The following is a 6,000-nucleotide window of genomic DNA, read 5'->3' on the forward strand; positions in this document are numbered from 1 at the left end:
ACGTTTTAAAATGTTGTTAAGTACGTTTCTTTTCCCAAACACACTCAGGAATGACTTTCATGTGAAAAGCTATGTAACTTGGCCAAGTCACAAGCAACAGACCATGAAACAAAAAACTTAACTCCTACCCCATTCAAGTTCTTAGAGAAACTAGTATTTTGTGTCCTTTAAAACAACATGCACAATATCTGCAGGTTTACAGTCGCTTCTCATTAAATCAGTTCTGTACTCTAAATTAACTCTTGGTAATTAACTCTGTAATTCTGCATGCAGGAATACAGCAGCACTAGGGTTTGATCAGCCTTGATGATGCCCATCTCTTCAGCAAATGTGTTTGCTGCAAGTTTCCTCCTGGCCAAGCACAGGATGATAAACAGTGCAAAGAGGGAGAATTCTATGTTTTATTGAAAACAGCTCTACAGCTCATCTCCTGGGACACTTGCCACACAATGAAGTCACACATGGCACCAGAAGTTCCATGCGTTAGACTGTGTGGTTATTACAGTCTTAACTTTTTTAACCACCTAAACACAAATTAACCTTAAAAAAAAAACTGTAGCAAGGAAGAGGTTCTGGTTTTACATCATACTATTCCTGTAACATGATACCTGGTCCTTTGTATGTGGGTAATGGTAAACAAACGTGTGACCACTAGCGAGCAACGGGCACAATTCCTGCCCCAGAACAGTAGCTGTGCCAGAGAGATAAGCTACTTTTTAAACATCCAGTTTCTGTCAGTGCCTATTGTGGCAAGCCAATCTACAGATGCAAGTCAAAATTCTCATCATTTTAATACTGAGTCTCCCTATACTGGTTTTATAGCATTAAAAAAAACGGGGATTTCTGTGGAAAAAGCTAATACCCTTCTCATGCTCTTTAAAAACCTGAAAAGACCCCAGCAACAAACCAAAATCCACCAACCACGCAGGGCAGAAAACACGCTTTCTGACTGCCACAACACAAAAGCCAGCACGCAGAAAGTCTGTCATCTGCAAGAATCATTTCTTGCTTTAAACCAACTAAAAGGTCTCCTCTGAAATGCAAGGCTCCAGCTTTTCGGCCATGAACACTGAAAGAAGTCACATGACTCGCAACAAACTTTAAGCCAGTCAGAAGTGAACACTGAAAGCCAAACAAGAGCACGCAGGACTGTCCTAGGGTGACTGTGTATCCCCCAATCGTCTATGGGGTGCAAAGGGGAGGGGAAGCGCCATTTGTTTTTCCCCAGGAAAACTCTGCTCCTCAGAGTGACCTTGAAGCGGGGGAGTTGGAACACTGCAAGACAAAAGAAGCTCTGTTGTTTTTTTCCCCAGCAGTTAGTTGGTTAAGTGCTAGCGTAGTTAGATGCTGTAGAGTAGCTGAAGCTTTCTGCTTTTTTTTTCCTCCCTTTTTTCTTTTTTCACCCTCTCCTTGGAACTGTTCCAAGCTCCCCAGACTAAGGACCTGGGGGCCTCCACAGGGGACCCACCCCACCAAGACCAGCCCCGCACATCTCCTTTTCTCCCAGCGCCAGCGGAGACAGAGCGGCGGAGGACACTGACTGTCTTCAAGAGGAGACCTTCTTTCTTTAAGTTTGTTATCCCTCCATAAGTGGCATGAAGCTCTTGTCATCGGGTATTGTGCTGGGAGTGCTTTGCCTGTTTAATAAACAGGTTTTTTCCACTTCTCTCTGAGGAAGTCTTTCCCCAAACCAGTTGGGGGTTGGGAGGGGGCCCCATGGGAGGGTTGCTCCCAAAATCTGCCTGAAACCACAACAGAGACATTTTCACAAGACAGGAGAGGACTCAGCAGGAAAAATAACAATTACACTTCCGAGGTGTCTTTACTGAGCCACACTTTAGCAACGTCTCGCTCCCAGATGGATGCTCCATGTAAAATTAAAATTAAATAAAAATTGACCATGAAATGACCAGTTGGCCCTGTACACGTGTGTGACTGGAGGGCAGCGTGGAGATCAGGGCACACTCCGTGGGCTGAGGGACTCTGCTCTCAGGAAAAAGAGATTTGCAAGATTATCAAGCCTTTTCAATGCCATAAAACGTATTTGTGAGTTACAAAACAGCCGTGTCCAGCTTTGTGTTTGTGCAGAGCTCTGTATTGATGCAACAAGGTGGAATCTTGAGTGGACCCTCACTCTTCCTCCTCCCTACCCACCTCCATGCCCAGGCTATTAACACCAAAGCCAACCAGGATGGCACCTTCAAACAGAGAAGAGCAAGGCTTCATCACAGTTCTGTGCTGCTCCCCAGAGGACTCACGAGACGGGCAAAGCGGATCCATCATCTGGTTGGTGAGGGGAACTCGGCGTAATGGGAGGGGACCACCTAAAACGCACAAAAACAGATACTTAGAGGGGCACCAGCAAGTGAGACTTGAACAACAGCAGCTTCTTCTGTCCACCAATCACCGCTCACCTTGCTCACATCACCTTGACTGCCGCTATCCAGCTTCACTTCCTGAAAGTAAAGACAAAGAACAACGCTGTTATGTAGTCACCATGCGCACCACCCCCGCAAAGGCAAACAGTGACTGACCGCTTCAGGGAGGGGCGCTCTGCAACGGGCTCAATCCATCTGCACCTGAAAGGAAGCTAGGGAAAAATGTCAAAGCGCTGCAGCATAACCTGACAGCTGCAGGCATCTGGTGGCAACCTAGGAAGGCCCTCTACCCTCTACAGTCCAACTCCCCCCTACACCACCCATTTCAGGCCCCTGGGGCTTGTCCTATTACCCCTACAGCCAGCTAGGCAGCAGGGCAGAGCAGCTCCAGGCCAAACACTCACTGGCACCTGTGACACAGGAGACAACAAACAAGGGGATACAACAGGGAGAGAAAACTCTTGGCAAGAAGAATGACAGTGAGGACTCTGAATGAGATGACCAAGGTAAGACCAAGGGTGAGCTGGCCAGGCTCACAGAACCCTGCAGGAAGAAAATGCTAACAAGAGGACTCATTCCAAGAGCCACAAAGATGGATGCCCAAGAGTCCTACGGTCAGAATCCTCTATCTTTGCATTTGGACAAGTCCTAACCCACCATAATGGATCACGGCAGTGGACAGCTGTCGATACAGCTCAGAACAAGGCCTGAGAAGACATTGGACTGGACGCTTCTGAAGAGCTGCAATTCAGATGTAAGTCCAAACCAGTGGCTCAAAGGTATCAGCACCTGGCCAAGGAACAGGGAGATGCTAAGAACAACGCCTGGTGTTTTTGATAGGCCCCTCAAAGGGCTAAGGCAAAAGACCTGCCACATGAGACACACCACGACACACATCGGGACTGCTCGGCCCTGCGCACTTCAGTGCTGGGAGAGATGCCCTTGATGTGGCCTAAGGGGTCACATCTTGGACATCCCCCTATCCAAACCTGACTCAAATCCCTCTGGCAAGTCCCAACCCAGCACCCCATTTTCATCCCCTCTGTGCCCCAAGCCCTCCACTTATCTCTGGGACAGGACATCCGGGCATCAGAATCCACGTTGGGAGTCAAGGAAGGCCACCTCGCCCTCTGGGAATGTCCTGCTGTCACCAGGCTGGTGTCTCTTCATCAGCTACCGTAAAGAAAACCAAACATCAAAGCATGATCTTAGCAGCACATCAGACAAAAAACAGCAATTCTGCTACTCAACACATCCTAAGAATGCCCAGGTCCCGGGGCAGCACATTTTGGCTTTGCTCAGAGGCTGACAGCTGCAGAGCCAAAGTCTTTGTGGCATTATTGGTGCTGAGCGCACCCACTACAGCCTCCACCAGGGGTGTGAGCATCCCCAGTTGCAGCAGGACAGGGAGATCCCAGTGTGGGCATCCTATGCTGAACCCCAATCCAGTGGACTCTTCCCCCCGCCCCCCACTCTCACTTACTTGCTAGCCCTACCCTTAGGGTTTCTACCTGCCCCTGTCAGGTATTCTGCCACTGTTCTGCATTAGGGTTGCTGCCTGCAGCTGCTCTCAGGGAAACAGCAACGTTGTGAGGGCTGGTATACCTGTAACTCTAACTTGTATCCTAGCCTGTACCCCTTATTTTCACTATGTGCTCTCTAGCCCTTGCATCCTTTACCTCTCAAATCCTCCCTCAGCCTCTGTGTGTCACTGTCAAGTGCCCCTGCTATACCCTACTTCATTATAACCCTACATCTTGCAACCAGGGATAGTCCTGGGACAGAGATCCCAGGGCTGGCCAGGAACATCTCTGTGTACCCTAAGCCTGTGAACGCTCAAAGACTCAAAGAAGGCTGAAGACGTGAAGCTTGCTAGAACACAAAGATGGGTCAGAATTGCCCTGCCTGGCAAAGGCTCTGGTGATGCTGGGGAGAAACCCTCACCCTTTACTTCTGAGGGGTCTGTCCCTCTAAGGCCCTCTCCTCTAAGCTAGCTTTAAATTGCCTCTTGGGACTGAAAAGGTTTCTCCCTTTATTGTGACCCCTGTCCCCAACACCTAGCTTTCAGAAGACGAGCCAACCAAGTCCATCCTCAACACAAAAGAACGCCTCAGCACTGTGGATGTCACGATGGTCTCTGCATCTGCTTCGGTGCTGCTGTATCCAAACCTGAAAGTGAGACCAGAGCAATAACAACTGCTTCTGTCCACTGGTCACTCCTCACCTCACTCCATTGACCTTTACCACAGATACCCAGCTTTACTTCCACTCCAAAGAAACATACTTCTACTCAGAAATACGACCTTAAGTAAATAGACCATATCCCTTACCATAGACCATGTACAAACAAAATAAAACTACACAACAATTTGTTAAAGACCACCTTAAAACCACTAAACAGAAGAAAACCTTAAAAATCGCATATAACAAAACAACTAAGCCTCCACCAGCCAAGCTGGCCTTAACTTAAGTGAATACAATGGCAAAGAAGTGTATTCTCCCCTCCAATTTAATCCTCAACAGAACAGAAAAGCAAGGGGTCTTCCTCAAATTAAATCCCTCAAATTATGGGAAATGGGAAATTTTTACCTCTATGCAAACCCTTTAAAAGGAACAACAACAAGGCTTCCATCCCACTTCAAGCCTTAGCATAACGAAAAATGGGGGATTGCCCTCAATTCAAACCCCTAACACAACAATATTTTCCCCCCTTCCATTTAAAAGGGAAAACAGGGATTCCCTATCAACTGATATCCCCAACACACTGAAAAAGCCAAGTTTTCCTTCAATTCATACCCTTAAAATCCCAGGTGAAGTAGGATTCCCCCCAGTTTAATTACAGGCAACAACAGAAAAGAAGTTTCTCCCCTCAATATAAACTTCTTTTGTCTTCAAACCCCACCCCCCCACACCTTTATTTTTTTCCCTGCTGGGGGCACCAGGGAGGGACTGGCAAGATGGAATTGAAGAGGGAAAGGAGAAAAGTTCCCCCTACAAACCCAAACTAGCTCACCTCTTCAGCTGCTTCTTCCTAGCACAAAGGTTTGCCCCTCAGCACCTCCATTAAACAGTGCTCCACAGATAAGTGCATCCCAACCCCATGACATACTCACACCATCACTCCATAAGCTATCCCAGAAGGCCCAACAAAAAGCCCCCTCCACCAGCAGCTCTATACCAGGGGACTGAGACAAACCCCTCTTAAAGCAGCCCTCAGCAGGAACCGCCCCCTCATCATCCAAACTGCTTTCTCCTGGCACTGCTCTGAGCAGGGCTCTGAGCCCTCATCCTGCTGACAGCTCTCACCTGCTCTGAGCAGGGCTCTGAGCCCTCATCCTGCTGACAGCTCTCACCTGCAGCTGTTGCCGCTCTGAGTGTGAGGGCAGGGGCACAGGGGACTTGCTGCTCATTCCCTGGACAGCTCATTGGCTGCACCTGACACCCTGGGGCACCGGCCTCTCCTTGCTGGGGATAAGGACCCCTCTTCTACTGCAGGTGCCCAAGGCTGAACTTGGGAATCCACCTGCTGATATCCAGTGATTGGTGATTCCAGAGGCTTCAGCAGCATTGTCAGTGGCTTCCTAGGGAAAGGAATGAAGGCAGAGATAATAGCCTGGTAGAT

The 6,000-nt window shown here is 48.5% G+C and overlaps 1 protein-coding gene across 1 annotated transcript in view; it reads right to left on the reverse strand.

The window, feature by feature from the left end:
• The window catches only part of LOC120751232 (TOG array regulator of axonemal microtubules protein 2-like), a 56,686-nt gene extending 51,178 nt beyond the window's left edge, over positions 1–5,508 (reverse strand). Inside the window, exons 1-5 of the mRNA XM_058420092.1 lie at positions 5,392–5,508; positions 4,436–4,547; positions 2,535–3,551; positions 2,415–2,456; positions 2,199–2,324 (exon numbers count right to left, since the gene is read on the reverse strand). The gene's annotated coding sequence lies outside the window, so the exon portion shown is untranslated. The remainder of the gene's footprint in view (positions 1–2,198; positions 2,325–2,414; positions 2,457–2,534; positions 3,552–4,435; positions 4,548–5,391) is intronic.
• Positions 5,509–6,000: the final 492 nt, after the last annotated feature.

This window comes from Hirundo rustica, chromosome 3 (assembly GCF_015227805.2).
Source record: "Hirundo rustica isolate bHirRus1 chromosome 3, bHirRus1.pri.v3, whole genome shotgun sequence".
In the NCBI taxonomy this organism is placed as follows: domain Eukaryota; kingdom Metazoa; phylum Chordata; class Aves; order Passeriformes; family Hirundinidae; genus Hirundo; species Hirundo rustica.